Source organism: Leopardus geoffroyi, chromosome D3 (assembly GCF_018350155.1).
Source record: "Leopardus geoffroyi isolate Oge1 chromosome D3, O.geoffroyi_Oge1_pat1.0, whole genome shotgun sequence".
Lineage (NCBI taxonomy): Eukaryota > Metazoa > Chordata > Mammalia > Carnivora > Felidae > Leopardus > Leopardus geoffroyi.
In genome coordinates, this window is record NC_059339.1 from 90,695,713 (window position 1) to 90,711,798 (window position 16,086).

The 16,086-nt window shown below is 43.9% G+C and overlaps 1 protein-coding gene across 2 annotated transcripts in view; it reads left to right on the forward strand.

Annotated features, from left to right (window-relative positions):
- Positions 1-16,086, forward strand: part of LOC123587518 (zinc finger protein 407-like) — a 278,218-nt gene that overhangs the window by 231,270 nt on the left and 30,862 nt on the right. The window lies entirely within an intron of this gene.

Consider the following 16,086-nt stretch of genomic DNA (forward strand, 5'->3'; position numbering starts at 1 on the left):
GTTTAATGGCACGGTAAAATTAATGTGCTGTATTAATCTCCAACCTGTCCCACCAAAGATACGGAATTTAAGATAAGGATATTGGTTCACCCAAATCGGTTATAATTTTCATCCTGTGAGTTTTCCCTTGGTCTCGTTATGATCAGATCACGTTTTTGTCTTCTGTGTCTGATTCTCTGCCCTAGAATGACATTACCTTTCTTTCACCCTAGCCTCGGTGCATTTTTCTTTTCCGCTCAGAACGCTTCATCTCTTAGTACTCTGCTCCAGCCACACTGGCTTCCTTGCTCTTTCTCAGACATGACAAGCATGCTCTGCCCTCAGGGCCTTTGCACTTACTATTCCTCCCATACATAGCCATGTGGCTGCCCCTTCTTCTACTTTCAGTCTTTGCTAATGTCACCTTTTCATCCAGGCCTTTTCTGACTGCCGTATTTAAAACCGCAGCCTTCCCTAACCCCACCATCCCCACACGGTCCACATGATACCATTCCTGCAGGTGCCGAATCAGAGATTGCTGCATAATGCTTCATCAGATCTGTATTTTGGCTATCAGTACATGCTCTTGGCTCATCTTCAGATATATCTGAAGTCATCTAGAACACTTGTTGTTTTACTTATTTAATTTGTGTTATTTTCCTCTCCTAGAGGAGAAGCCTCATAAGGAGAGGGTTATTCACTGCTGCGTCCCCCTTATCCCAGAAAAGCACCTGGCACTTCCTATGTGTTTAACAGTTCAGATGATTAAAGGAACAGAGGAAGATATGGCATTACGAATAATCTAGCAAAAGGTCCACTAAGCAAAGTGTAATTAGACTCAAAGACAATGGTGTAAATACAGTTGAGGTGGGAGCATTTGACCCATACCAGTCCATGGTAAATCGAGAAGAAGAAAAATCAAGTGTAGCATTTGAACAATGTAATTAATAAGATGAGATTAACAAACATATTTAACTTGGCATCATTAAACACAGCACTGACTTTATGATCAAGGTTCCGTGGAAAATGTATGGAACTTGTAATTAGCTTTGAAGGAAATTTTAGTAAATTTAAAAAACCAGGAATTACCAAGTCATACTCTTACTGCAATATGATAAAAATAGAAGTTTAAGTGGAAAAAAGTAACAATCACCTGTGAATATTAAAATACTTTACTGTATAATAGGGAAAAAATAAGTAAGTCAAGAATATAGTGGCAGACTATTTAAAAAGGAATAAAAAATAGAACGTCAGAACCTGTAGAAGCTGACTGAAGCTGAACTCAGAAACGCACTCTTAAATGCTTTCATAAATGTTTTTGTTTCTTCATTGAATTCATTCATTTGTTGAATTTCATTCGAAACGAATTTCATTATTATTTCATTCATTTCATTTCCTTCATTCAGAAAGGTGTAAAAGTAAACTGAATTATTTAGAACAGTCCAAAGATTTCATTACAGAAAAGGAGTAATAAAATAATTCAGTAAAAGCAGTAATCAGTGACCTAAAAAAGCAGAAAAATGAACATTAATAAATTCAGGATCTCTCAGATAGAAATTAGGCAAACCTGGCAAATCAAGAAAAATATTCCAAATGAAAAATTTATTACAACAATTGATTAAAAGAGGAGAGTGATTTAAAGAAAATAAGCTGTATAATAATGTAAGGTTGACAGGGTTTGAAAATGTCAACAAATGTACAAAAATAAATAGAGACCTGTTTCTTTTTCTTTCTTTCTTTCTTTTTTTTTTTTTTTTTTTTTTTTTTTTTTTTGGTTTTCTAGAAAGTTTTATGACATAGGAATTGCAGGTTTTGCAACTTTGAAAACTTTAAATTTTTTGAGCCTCCGGTCTTCTACAAAACACTCCTGTATAATAATTCTTACATGCCCTCCGTGCCTTGTCACTTCCCAGTCTCGGAAACCTCCCAGAGTAGACACCTAAGGTCTTCAATAAAACGTAGCAAATACAATAATCTATTCACATACACTTAAAAATCTGTAGCATATTAGATAATCCCTCAATGACATCAGTAGGTTAAATTCAAAAGTCAAATGATTATCTTGATGAAAGGATAAAGGATACAAGAGACATTTGATATAAAACCATTTTCTAAGGAGAAAAAAATGAATGAAGGCAATAGATGGTGTTTTTATATTTTCTTTATCCAATAAAAAAATGTGAGGCAGCTTACACAAAATGCATCAACACTACACAACACATAGAATGAAGTCCAGTACTAGATCATAAAGGTAAGATTTTTGGAAAGTTAAGGGACATGGCCAGTGATGAGAAACTGACTGCCTGTACTTAGGGCTGACCGACAGGGTCACTCAGAAGTGCATCATGTAGAACCTTCCCCTCAAAATCAAGATCGAAACAAGATTGCATGTGACCACCACTGTTATTTTAAATAGCTCTGGCAGTTCTGGTTAATAAAAAATAAAGTTAGGGACGCCTGGGTGGCTCAGTCAGTTGAGCATCTGACTTGGGCTCAGGTCATGTCTCACAGTTTGTGGGTTTGAGCCCTGCATCGGGCTCTGTGCTGACAGCTCGGAGCCAGGAGCCCGCTTCGGATTCTGTGTGTCTCTCTCTGTCTCTCTGCCCCTCCCCTGCTCATTCTCTCTCTCTCTCTCTCTCTCTCTCTCAAATAAACATTAAAAAAAATTAAAACAATAACATTAAAAATAAAATTAAAACTAAAGTAGGTACACAAAGAGGAGAGTTATTATTTTGCTCATAAATACGCCTAGAAAGTTTTGTGAGAAATTTTGAAAGTATGAAATTTTGTTTGTTTTTTTATTTATTTTAATGTTTAATTTTGAGAAAGAGTGTAAGTGGGGGAGGGGCAGAGAGAGTGAGACAGAATCTGAAGCAGACTCTAGGCTCAGAGCTGTCAGCACAGAGCCCGATGCAGGGCTCGAACTCACAAACTGTGAGATCATGACCTGAGCCGATGTCAGGTGCTCAACTGACTGAACCACCCAGGTGCCCCTAAAACTGAAATTAATAGCTCAGTAAAATGGCTGAATACAAGATTAGCCTACAAAAATGAAGGACCTTCCTATATTATGGCTATAACCAGGTGTAGAGACATAATCCATTTATATTCTAACAACAACAACAAAAAAGAACACTGTGACCATTTTAAAAGGTTAATTTCTATATTTGAAAACCAGTTTTGATTGATTAGAAGCTGAATTAGCAAAATGTTTAGTATTTTCCCAATGGGAACGCAAGAGTTCTTCTTCCTAGTCTTACTTGTACTTGTAGTTCCAATAAACCCTGAGCAGAAAAACTAAAGTTATAAGATTTGCACCCAAAGTTATAGTAATTAAAACAGTGTGCCATGGATGGGGGATGGCAGTGTGACTGTCATTACTGAGTGTTCCCTGTGTCCCAGGCACTGATCTCAGAGGTGACCTATTGTACATTCAATCCTTGTACCGGCCACAGGAAGTAGATATCATCTCCTTTCAAGATGAGAAAACTGAGCCTTGTCTAAGATTTACTAAATGGCAAACCATGATTCAAAGTGAAATACATCTGATATCAAAGCTCTAATAAGGTGTAACAAAGCAAGAGATCAAATAAATTAATCAACAGCAGTCTATTATGTGTAATCAATTATATATGTATGTGTATGTATATGTTCTTAACGAGGACTCACAAATCAATGTAGAAGGGGTATACTATTTAATATTTAATAAATTGAGGCTTAGGATAGCAAATAATCGATTTTATAGAGTATTATGGGACACAGTTCGCAAAGATAAATGTTAATTCACTGAAGAGTTAAATATAAAGTATAAAAATTTACAGAAATAGAATTGAACAAGTATCAGAATCCTGATGAGGAAACGTCCCCAAATTTTAATAGAAGAAACAACAAAGGAGCAGATTGATAGATTTAGCTATATGATAAGCTAACTTTTGTATGTCCAAAGTTCCCAGAATAAAGAGGGAAGCAGAAAACTGAGAGGGGCACCTGGGGGGCTCAGTCTGTTGAGCATCTGACTCTTGATTTCAGCTCACACCATGATCTGAGGGTTCTTGGGATCAAGCCCGGTGTTGGGCATCATACTGGAGGAGTGGAGCCTGCTTGGAACTCTCTCTCCTCTCGCTGCCCCTCCCCTTGCTCACGTGCTGTCCCTTTCTGTCTCTCAAAATAAATATAAAAAAAAAAGTGGATTGAGAAAATATCGGGGCGCCTGGGTGGCTCAGTCAGTTGAGCAGCTGACTTCGACTCAGGTCATGATCTCATGGTTCGTGGGTTCAAGCCCCACATCAGGCTCTGTGCTGACAGCTCAGAGCCTAGAGCCTGCTTTGGGTTCTATGTTTCCCTCTCTCTCTGCCCCTCTCCCACTCATACTCTGTCTCTCTCTCTCTCTCTCTCTCTCTCTCTCTCTTTGTCAAAATAAATAAACATTAAAAAAATTTTTAATGAGAAAATACCTTTCATCAAATAACACATTAACGTTTTATATTTTTTTATATAAAGTGCTCATGCAAATCAACAGGAAAACACTGCAAACAGTAAATAGGTAGGTAAAAAAGACAACAGATCAATCATAAAACAGAAAATACTTATAAAGAAACATCTGGAGAGGTGTTCATCATCCTAGTAATTAAACAAATGCAAACTTCATTTTCAAAAGAAAACAGCGATTGTATACTTTTTAGCACACTAACAAAAGAGAAACACGAGGACTTCGATGTAATGTACATCTGTTGTGGATAATAGTTTTAATTGGCTTTGACTTTTTGGGAAATAACTTGACAATATGAAACAAGTACCTCAAATTTTCTCATCCTTTGATGTAAGATAGAGAGAGGGGGTGAAAAAGAAAAATACTTCCCCAGTGCTATTTATAAAAAGCAGCCTGAATGTCATGGGTTGGGAGAAGGATATGTAAACCCCCCGCAGTAACTTTGGATAGCGTTCAGGCATCGTCAGGGGCACGCAGGGTGATGTGGAGTACTGCTCCCTGGTCAGGCGGACCAAGGTTGAAGTTCTGCAAATGTCAGTCGGTAGCTAGGTGGCCTGGGGCAGCAGCCTCTCCTCTAGACTTGAATTGACTCCTCCGTCAGACGGGGGTAATACTAGAATGTACCGCCTCTCAGAGTTTATGAGTAACATAGTGCATGTAAAAGTTACCACGTGGCATGCATCATGTAATAAGCCTTGAGTTATTAACTGTTAGTTTGCTATCATTAATTATTATAATTAATGGATACTAATTAATTATTATGACCCACTGATATGAATTACACTTTTAATTATAATTAATATTATATAATTAATAATGTATCATATATAAGTAGAATTAATAATTCATAGTAGCAAATTTTAACAACCCCTCATCTAATTGAGGGAATAAAGCAGCCAAGTAAAGCGGCTGAATTCTCGGGGTTCAGCTCCTCGGAGCCACCTCTGATTTGAGCTGCTGGCAGCTGACCGCTTGCTCCTGGCCTTCACCTCCTACCTCCCAGAACAACCCGAGGTTGACTTTCTTGGGTTAATGTCACTTCTAGTTTGAGAACTTTCTGGGAGGAGGAAGGTTGCAAGGTGCTAAGGCTGTGGAGTCCTACTTGTGAAATGTCAGGCCCTCTGGCTATCAGAACACCTGCTAGAATGCAAGCATTGCCGGTGTAATTTACCTCCTTCTCCGGGTGAAATAGAACTGACTTTCAAATGGAAACTCTGTATTGGGTTACCTCTGTTAGCTCATTTTATGGACTACTGTTAACAGTTGGAATAGTTCGAAATTAGCTATCGTATGTAAGACACTAGTCGTTTTGTTGTTGTTGTTGTTGCCTGTTCTTGGTCAGTCCGCAGCAGACCCTGTGTCTGGAAAGCACTGTGCCAAATTATTGTTTTGTTTTGTTTCAGAGGTCTGATCGCGGGGAAGAAAATAAAAGAAATGGCGGGGGGGGGGGGGGGGCAGGAATCTCAGACCTTCCCTCAAAATTCCTCATCTAACCCGGAAGCAAGGACTGTTGCCCAAGTGCAGTTTGTTCTGTAACAGAAGGTGTGAATTCGTGATGAAGTTTGAAAATAAAGTTTTGTTTGTGGGCTCGCGTGAGAATCGTTACCTTAAAGAAGTTAAGCCATGTGGAGGGTTTTTTTGTTTAGAATGCGTCTTCAAGAGCTCCTATTTGCGCGTCTGAAAAGAATCTAAAACTGGCACTCTGGTTTCAGAGTGTATTTGGAGCTCTGCGCAGGTGGTGGTAGGGCCGGGAGAGGTAGCGTCGCAGAAGAACTCAGGGCTGATTGACTTCCTTGTAGATAAAGTCCCTCTATCATCTGTGTCTTTTGATTAACCCATCCTGTACTTTTATCACGTAACCGTACCGCACAGAACACGTACGTAGAGGACACGGAAAGAAACGTACTTAGCGTTTCTGTGTTCAGCCAGGGCTGTGAAATAATGCAGCGTGGGATTCCAAGATGCTGTCTCCAAGCGAGCCAGCACTCATGTGACCCGTCGTTAACCACGTTCGTTCTCCAACGTGCCATCTTAGTCCCATTTTACTTTTTATTAAACAGTCAATCGAGTGATTCTGAAAATTTCGTTTAAAGGGTGATAAATTTAAAATTCCTTGTAAATGGTGTCTATTTTTAAAGGAATTATCTCAAAATAATTTCATCTCATAGGCATGCACTGTGGCAGATGTTTGCAAATCTTGGTTTAAAACTGATTGAAATATTTTAAGAAAACTGAAATAATGTCAGTGGTAAAATTTATTTTACCAAGTGCAGATGTAAGACATCAAGTTCTCAGACTGATGGCAGAATTAACAAAAAACACCATCTGGTTCAATAATTATCTGAAAATACCCATATTCTTGGATTTGTTTAATACCATTTAGTTCCCAGCTTTATTTTATCTGGGTTTGCACACCAACCAGACTAGGTTGTACAAAACGGAGACTATTTCCATCTGATCATTTTAAAAAATGTGTGTTTGCATGAATAATGAATCTTTGAATTGTTACTAAACAAGCAAATTATTTGCGTATGTGTCACATTGGTTATCAAGTTTGCACATGTGACAGCTTCAACAGCCGTCACGTAAAATGCATAGAGCTTGTAACCATATGTTTTTGCTTGACAAAAAGCTAAAACTCAAGATCAATTTTCAATATGGAATGCACAAATTAACACTTTAAAATGCACCACAATATGTACAGCTTGGCAAAATTTGCAGAAATAGCACGTTTCTAGATATTAACTGATATCTTTGGATTCGACCTTAAGGTATTCAATCATTTTGATTAAAAGACTGATTTCTCATAAAACCACAGTCTGTTGGAGGCGCAAAGCCAATGACATTTGAGCATTCATATATTTTCATAAACTTTGAACAATGTCAGTGAGACACCTCTTCAATCTTGGCCACACAACAGCAGGGTATTCAATCTTTCTTTAGCTTAAGACAGAAAATTTGAATATCAGCACAGGGTTATAAATGTGGCAGTTCACATGGTGTGCTCCATGTTGACTTTTAAGGAGCAGATCTGTGCAACGTAGGGAACATTTCACTTTGCACTCTTGACCACCATTTCCCTCTCCCTTCCCAACCTCTCCCCGCCACTCCTCCCCCAGAGGCATTTGGGGAAAAGGGTTTATGTTCTGGTTTTGTAAAACAGTTCCTCTGAAGGTGTTCTCGGGGGGGGGGGGGGCGTGCGGGGGAGAGAGGGGCACTGAGCTCTTAAAAATGGCTTCTCCTGATACCGAATCCTACTTGTGATCATCGAAGCACACCAGTGATACGGATGCCCCAATATTCCTTCAGCAACTTCTCCAGCTTTTGAACATAATAATTAGTCATTATGCTGCCAAGTCTACCTGTTCCCCTTTGGCCTCCTAAATGAGGTCTTAGCGAAAATTGGATGTTGTTCAAATACTTCCTGTTTTAATTGTGTTGTTCGGTGCAGAGTGATTATGCTGTATGGCGGGTGGGATGTGGAAGGGTTCGGTTTGTTGTAAATAACCTAGTGTTAAGTGTATTAACATCCACCACAGATAACACGTCTGTCTCTTCAGAGTGTTGTCTCGCAAGCAGCTTGGGCAAAACCAGATGAGCCGTGAGGGGAAGATGAGCAGTTCTGTCTTGCCCAAACAGAAAAGGCGACAACGTTCTGTTAAGGAAGGAGACGAGGAAGGCACATTTTCATATGTTGTATTACACGACAGATGTCTAATTTTTTTTTTTTTTTTTTTTACCTAAAGTCCCTTTAATCTTGCTAAATCTTCACATTCGGCATCTCCCTAAATATTGGATGAAAAGCATTGATAATGCTCTAACACAGAGGATGTTGGAATAGGGAAGTCTGTGTCGACGGCCGTGATCCCACAGAATTGCCGCGTTGTAACTAGATCTCCCGAGTCACCGCTGGTAGTCCAAGTTTTTGTGTTTCTGATCATCCACACGTAGCCCGCCCCTCTAAGGAAGAACAAACACAAGTCTTACACTGGTGAAGGTAGAATCCGTCCCTCATGCCCTCGCAGGAGAGACGGTTACACACTGTGACCATCATTTCAGTAAAGTTTGCTACCTGAAACAAAGGCATAACCTGAGTGAATCTGCAGCTCCTCCAGACTGGCACGGCTTGATTCCGTAACTCAGCGATGTGAGATACTTCAGAGATCAGCAGCTCTTGCAAACCGATTCAAAATGCAGTTCGAGAGGCGGCGGTGTTGACCCGGCCACCGTGTCTCGCATGTAACCGCGGCGTCTGCTGATCTCACACGCGTGGCCACACATACACCTCCGGCAGGGGCGTTGAGCGTGGGTCAGAGTTGTGTGCCTCAGTGGGTGACTGCTTCCAGTGCTCACGGGCAGCCCTGGCTAAGCAGGGCCGTGTCACTTCGGTCATTAATCACAGACACCCGTCGAGCATCTCCTGGGCGCCAGGCACCGTGCCGTGTGCGCGGCCACGTCAGCAGACTCTGTTGTCCCTGCCCTCCTGGAGCGTGCGTTCCAGATCTAAAGAGGCATAAAGTGACTGCAGGTTGTGACAGATGCCCCAAGTGGAAGAAAAGAGCAGGGGCCCCGCAGCGGAGAGTCGCGGATGCTGGACTGGGAACGGGGGCTGCGTGGACCTTCCTCAGGGAAGATGTCTCAGGGAGAAGCAGCCGGCTGCTCAAGGAGGCGAGGGCTCCGACACCTTCCAGGCCTTCCGAGGGAGAGACCGATGTGGCCGCGCGTGACAGGGGACAAGGCGCACAGCTCGTGAGGAGGCCAGCTATGCCAAGGAAGAGCTGTGGACTTTTATCGGGGGAGCTCCAGGATCAAGTTCCAGTTCAAGAATCCTCTGTCCTTCGTGGAGGGAGGACGGAGGGACCAGGGGCAGAAGTAGGGACTTGCTAGGAGAGCCGCGGCGCACAGGCGGTAGTGGTGGAGACCGTGGAGACGGGGCTGGGGGACTTGCGGTCCGTTGCAGGCGGGTGTGGGGCAGGACCACGGGTTGAGGGGGACCTTCAGGTTCCAGCGGGAGCCATACCAGCACAGTTCCCTGATCTGCAGCGGACGGCAGCCTTACGAGGAGCTCACCTCGGGATGGGGTGTGAGGCACAAGAAGCCGGCAGCGGGTGGGACTCTGGGGCCCCGTGAGGTTTGAGGTCAGCGGGGCCAGGGAGCCAGCCCTGGAGGCCAAGGAATGACCAGCGGACAGGAGGACAACAGTGGGAGAGAGACATAGCTGTGTCCAGGGCTTAGGAGGTTTAGACGAAGAGGGTCCTTTGCGTGGCTCGTCTTGGGCCAGCGTCCACCCCCTGTCCCGTGGAACCTTAACAGGACGCCTGCTCGGTTCTGGAGGCTGGGAGTCCGAGATCAGAGGACCCGCAGGCTCGTCTGCCCTGAGGCTCCTCTCCGTGGCTTGCAGATCTGTGTCCTCACATGATCCTCCCTCTGGGGCTGTCGGCGTCCTCCCCACCCTTTCTTATAAGGACACGAGGCACATCGGATTAGCCCCCCTTCCCAGCAACCTCATTTTACCTTAATAACCTCTTCACAGGCCCCGTCTCCAAACGCAGTCGTGTTGTGAGGTCCTGGGGACCAGGATTCCCGCCCCAAAGGGGCCCCAAATGCTTACTTTTAACAAATGCCCCCCAATGACTGACGCCATTGAGCCTGGAACCCCACTTTCCGAACTCTGAGGTACAGTTTCCGCAGGATCCCAGGCCCTGCAGAGACGGAGACCAGAGGGCGAGCGGTCCCCGCCCTCAGGGGCCGAGGTTCCTACGGGAGCAAGATGGAAACTCCGAAAACGCTTTTGAGAATTTGCGCTCAGGTGTCAGATGTGCCCGGCGGCAGGTCACGGGTGCGTCCGGGAGCGCGAGGCGCCCCGCGCCCGGGGAGCCTGCTGCCCGCGGCCTCCCCGGCCACACGGCGCTCTCCCGGCGGACCGCCGGTGTTGCTAGAACCGCCCAAAACGTGTACGGCAAACCGGCGCCTCCGTCAGCACAGCGTGCGTGCCGCTGCTCCCGGCGCCCTCGTCGTGGCCTCCGATGAACTCGCACAAGCGGGGCCCGGCCACCAGGACAAACGTGCCCGTGACCGAGGCGGCCTAAGGACGGGTGTCGCTCCCGCCCCGCTCTGGTTGCTCTCACGGGCCCGCGTGCGCGCAGAGATACTGTCGTGGAAGTGGTGTCCTTCCGAGGCGAAAGGGTGGAAGTCTCCGTTCCCTCTCCGGCGCTACTCGCCATCGGGGCCTGGCCCACGTGGCTTCTTTTGAATGAGCCCCGGGGCAGGGCCGTGTCCGGTTTGGCGGCGTGGAAGGAAGGCGAGAGTTCTGGATACCTGTACGGCCACCACCCCCCTCCCCCCCGCCCCCGATCCCCTCCCTCCACAGAGGAATTGCGGGGAGGCTGGGAGCACGTGTGGCGCCGAGGGGCTGTCCCTTCCCACGGCCGGATGGCATTCTGGCCCGAGAGTGGACGCTACAGTGCCTGCCCCCCCCGCCCCCGCCTGGGTCGTGTGTGCAGGGACGTGCACGCGTCTGCCCGTCACGTCTTCGGCAACCCCACGCTCGGTGCGGTGCTCGCTTGGCCCCGAGTGTGGTTTCCCGCCCGTTGCCGGGATGTGTCGCGCTCTGGTGCGACCTGTTGTCAACGAGCCTACGTGCGGTGACGAAACACTTAAGAATATCGAAGAGCTGTAATTGCGGTAATGAAAAAGAACTTCAAACGCAAAGAACACGACGAAGCATGAAAGTTACAGAGGAATTCTTACCAAAAAGGCTTAAGAAACGGGGTCACGTGTGTGATGTGCGTCACGAGGTAAAATTTAAAAATACACGTGGAGAAATGAATAAATAAATAACAAATAAAAATAGAAGTGGTTGTAAGAACCATAGTGTTAAGTGTAAATAAATGGCAACAATAAATTATTGAGAACATTCCTAAAAATAGACATATCAGATTAAAGGTTATTAAAAAAACCAAGTAGTTCTGGGAGAAAAGTTACTTCTGAAAATCACATGATCGTTTGGAGGTTGGTCATAGACTTAGAAGAAAAATGGTCTGAACGTGATTACGCCAAGTTCGTTAGTATACCCGAACTGTGAATTTTCAAGTTGGAAATTTAAAAATTTTGCTCATGAACTTCATTGGATTTAATAGCTGCCAGCAACAACAATCAGACCTATACATTACATTTCACTTCTATAGGTGGGAAGGTATTATACATTATTATCTTATATTATTATCTAAAGAATTGAGATTATATCTCCACAAATCACATTGTGGATTAAATTAAGGCTTTCACAGACTCTGTCTGAAATATAATTGGGAATTATCTGCATAATTTGGATTGCTTTCAAAATGTGAACTACTGGAAATATGAATTGTTAGCCTGGCATTTAGAATATGTGCCAGATTTCTCTGATTCTAATTCTGTAGCCTGATGAGAAAGTGAAAGGAAATGCTTTAGAAAGACATTCGACCCAGCCAGCACACTCTCTTTTATGTATTCTTTTGGCCGGGATGGCTAGGCGGTCTGCAAATGCAGTGGAGGGGGTGGGAGCCTGCCTCGGGCTGGAAGCTCACCTGGGAGTGGCCACCACCCGGGAGGGGGAGTGACTTCTAGAAGCATCCTTGTAAGGGAGCCAGGGAGGGAGGGTGGGTGCTCTGAGAAGGCCCTGTGGGCAGTTGGAGAGCTGCCTGCTTGGCCCCAGGCTCTGCTCTGCGACCCCTGTGCACCACCCCCCACCCCCCCATCACCCTCCTCCCCCCCCCCCCCCTGCCGTCCCCAAGCAGGGGAGCTCGGCAACCTGGCAAGACTCTCGGCCACAGTGACTTGCCTTCTCTTTAGCAACTCGCCATCATTAACAAACACTCATTAAGTCAAGGTCAGTTTAACCTTCTAGAATCACAGGTTTGCTGACCTGAAAGCTGTCACTCCCTCTTACAAATGGCAGTTCACGCACCTGCAAGGCCCGGTGCACATGTTACGACAACACAGACCGCAGGTCTCGTGTATCACCTGTTAAGGGCCAAGTTGAAGCGACTGATAAAGGAAGTTCAAACTTTCTGTGGTGTTAAATAGGGTAACGGTCATCATTTTAAAAAATAGCTTTAAGTACTGGGAAAACAGTTCTTAAAGTTAATAATGCAGTGAAGCAATAAAATCAATGGATTTCAATAATATTTATTTTGTATTCTTAAATTTTTGCATAAATTAACCTGACAGTGGTTCTGCACATTCTCTCTTTCCTTACCTCTTTCTCATAAAAGAAAGTAGATCAAATTTTTTTTAAAAAAGGACATTGACAGTCTTTAGGGTGTAGAGAAAATTGATCAAAATATTAATTAGACTTTTGTTTTGCTAGTTTGCATCAGACAGATGGAGCTCTGATCTCTAACAGCATCATGACTCACGAAGCCGCGTGTGTACTAAAATGCCATTATTAACACAACAGTAGTTTTCAGCAGTTGGTAATTATTGGCATAATTAAACATTTATCAAGAAACGAGTATTTATCATTCATTAAACTTTCATTAAAAATCCATCTTAGCACAGACTAGATTAGCCAGTGATTTTCAATGATAACTTCTTAACTTCTGGCAGGAATATAGAACATTTTCAGAATAACCAGAGTTGTACACAAGGTAACGTTCCAAGAATTGCGAGCAATTACAGGATTTCAGATTCATTTTGTATTAAGTGTTTTTTAAGACTTGGACCCAGAGTGAGAAGGTACTTGGCAATATTCTTTAGGGTTTACAGCATTTGGCACTTTTCAGCAGCCTATCTAGCAAAACATGTTACCCTTGGCAAAGAAAAGTTACTGGTGGGCAAGCTCTGTAATGCTATTTACATAATTTAAATTCCCCCAAACATGGAGTGTTTACATATTTTAGGACATGAAAGTTTCTATTATAAATGGAAGCCGGCAGAGAAGCAGACACCAGCAGAACACACGCTAGTGCCTGGGCCTTGCAAGCGTGCGGCACGCTGACGGGTCGTCGTCTTCCAGTTCACGGGCCACTTTCCAGGTCTCCGAAAGGCTGCCATGTCACTCAAGGGCTTTATCACATAACACACGTCACTTTGGGTGCAAGCTGTGGTTGGGGGTTACGTTCACATCGATCGCCTCATTTAAATGACACACTTACTTCCCAGAATTGGCAATTAGGACCTAATAGTAGGGGATTTGCTGTGTCGAGAATTGCATCTGCTGGCCACACTCAACTCCCTTTATTCTGCTTGCTCTGGTGGTCTTTCCCGGTTAACTGTATTCTGCCGTCAACTCTCCCGCTCTGATTCTCCACGGAACCGCCTGATGTTACCAAGCCTTCGTTCTGTACCAGAAGTCGAAATCTTATCACGTGGTAACTTTTGCTTTCCAACCTTGTGTCCTCGTGGCATTAATAAGATGGGCTTGGACGCCCCAGCCTGTGGTTTACGCAGTCACACTTTACCCCAGACGCTAACTGGAAGGCTTCATACACATTGACATGCTGGGTGCCCTCGCCGAGGACACATGGAAAAAAAAAAAATGGTATTACGTAACTAAGGCTGCCCAGAAAGCATCTTCACATGTATGTTAGTGCTTCAAATCATATTCGATATTCAGCAACTTTGTTTTTGTTTTCTCTTGGGCAAAAAATTTACTGTATCAGTGCTTTTGTGTCACCAGAATGAATTGAATTTGTACCCTTTAGTGCAAACAACAATAGACAGAGTGGTAACCTAGTGGAAAACAAATAGACACCCCGTCCCTTTTGGGGATTCAGAGAGGTTCAGAAAGATGAAGCTGACGGTGGAGAGGTGGCAGATAAAAAGAGGCCGAAGCAGGAAAGAATCCGGCGGCCATTTATTACCGTGCCGTCTTCATAGTGTTTGCTGAACCAAGGTGAAGAGCGATGATTCAGACAAATGACGTTAAGCATAACAGCTGGCCCTTTGGCAAAAACGGAATGCCTAGCATTGCAGCAGGAGACCTAATCAGATTCTCCAAAACTTGCTTCGGAAGGAGAGAATTTTCTGTCGATGGCGTCCCACGGGATACATCATCTTTAAAAGAAACGGTGACAAGAAATTGCCCCTTCTTCCCTTCTCCTTTCCCTGACCCCCTTACAGATAATCACGTTAAACTCGATGATTAATATTTATAGTGAAACTGTATTATTTTTATATCTTCTTCATATTTATCTAATGTGATAAGGTGGCAAAAGCTGTAATGACTAGTCAAGTCATATTTTCCATAATCCTGATAATCAGAGTTTAGCTTTACTCACTTGGAAATGATTTTAAATGGCCTGGTGTATCATGAAACCAAGCAGTGTCACTTGCACACACACACACACACACACACACACACACACACACACACACGTGCGCGTCTGTATTCTGCGATTCTGTGCGACAGTGTAGAGAGGTCTGTTCAGGAGTTGACTGTGTCAAGTGTATTCTGAATGCATTTGGTGAATATCTACTCAAAGAGGGCACTTACTGTCTTCCTTGATCTTTAACACATGTTAAAAGCTAGCAAAATAATTTTACATGTCTTTGCCCTGTGTTAGATCTTTATAGATTTCTTAAAAATCAGCCTTACCAGTAGAAGAGATCTGTTATTTTTTAGATTATTTATAGATGCAATTTCATTAACAACAAAACCAAAATTCATTTAGTCCTAAATACTTTCTGATTTATCAATTAGGTACATTGGTCATCACTTCCTCACACATACTTTGGCACCAAGATACTTGGAGCTTAATGCTATTGTGTAGAAGGGAAAACAATTTAGAGGCTCAGTTACATATCATCTCTAGGGGAAAATTATGTTGACATGTGGGAGGTTAATGTACACACTTTAGATTCTTTGCTTGATTTGCTGTTTTCTTCTTCATAACTCTAGGTAAACAGTCTGTGCCGCCATTTAATGCACAGGTTAAGTGTAGTTGCAGGCGATTATACATCATTAAAGTAAGTCCCGTTCAGCCATGGAAGAAAGATGGAAACACTTCACTTGCAGCCACTTGGGCGTTCCGCGTGTCCTCTTGTGCGGCACCGCGGGAACTCGCCGCGGCAGCCTCCCGCGCGTTGTAGGGTAGCGCCGTGGAAGGAGCCACGCCATTTTGGCTGACCAGTGTTCGTGTGTTTCTGCCTTCTCCATCCCAGTGAAACTTTGGTTTGAAGAGAAAAAAAGAAAAAAGCGCTGTCCATTCAAAACGTTGTTTCTGTTGTTGTTACCTGGTTCGCCCGGATGCCAGATTCCTCTTTGAACACAGAGGTTCTTTCACCGGTTGGGAAAGAGGGGGGGACGTCTGTGTTCTGCTAAGCAAGAGGCCTCTTGCATTGTCTCATTATTTTATTACCATACTTGCAGCCGTCCAACAGGGAAACAAAGCAAAGAATGCTTTGGCCACGTCGACTCAAGGGCAGTATGGCCGATGGAACAGATAGATGGTCCCGATACGTTGCACCTCAGACCCCAGCCCACTGTATCTGGTCAACAACCAATTTATTACTGATCACAGCCAATAAATAGAATCCTGTAGACATTTATTTTCAGCTAGCAGCAGCAGGCATGGAATAAGGTTTTTTGTTTTTTGTTTTTTGGGGTTTTTTTTTTGGGAGCAAGACACCGCCATGCA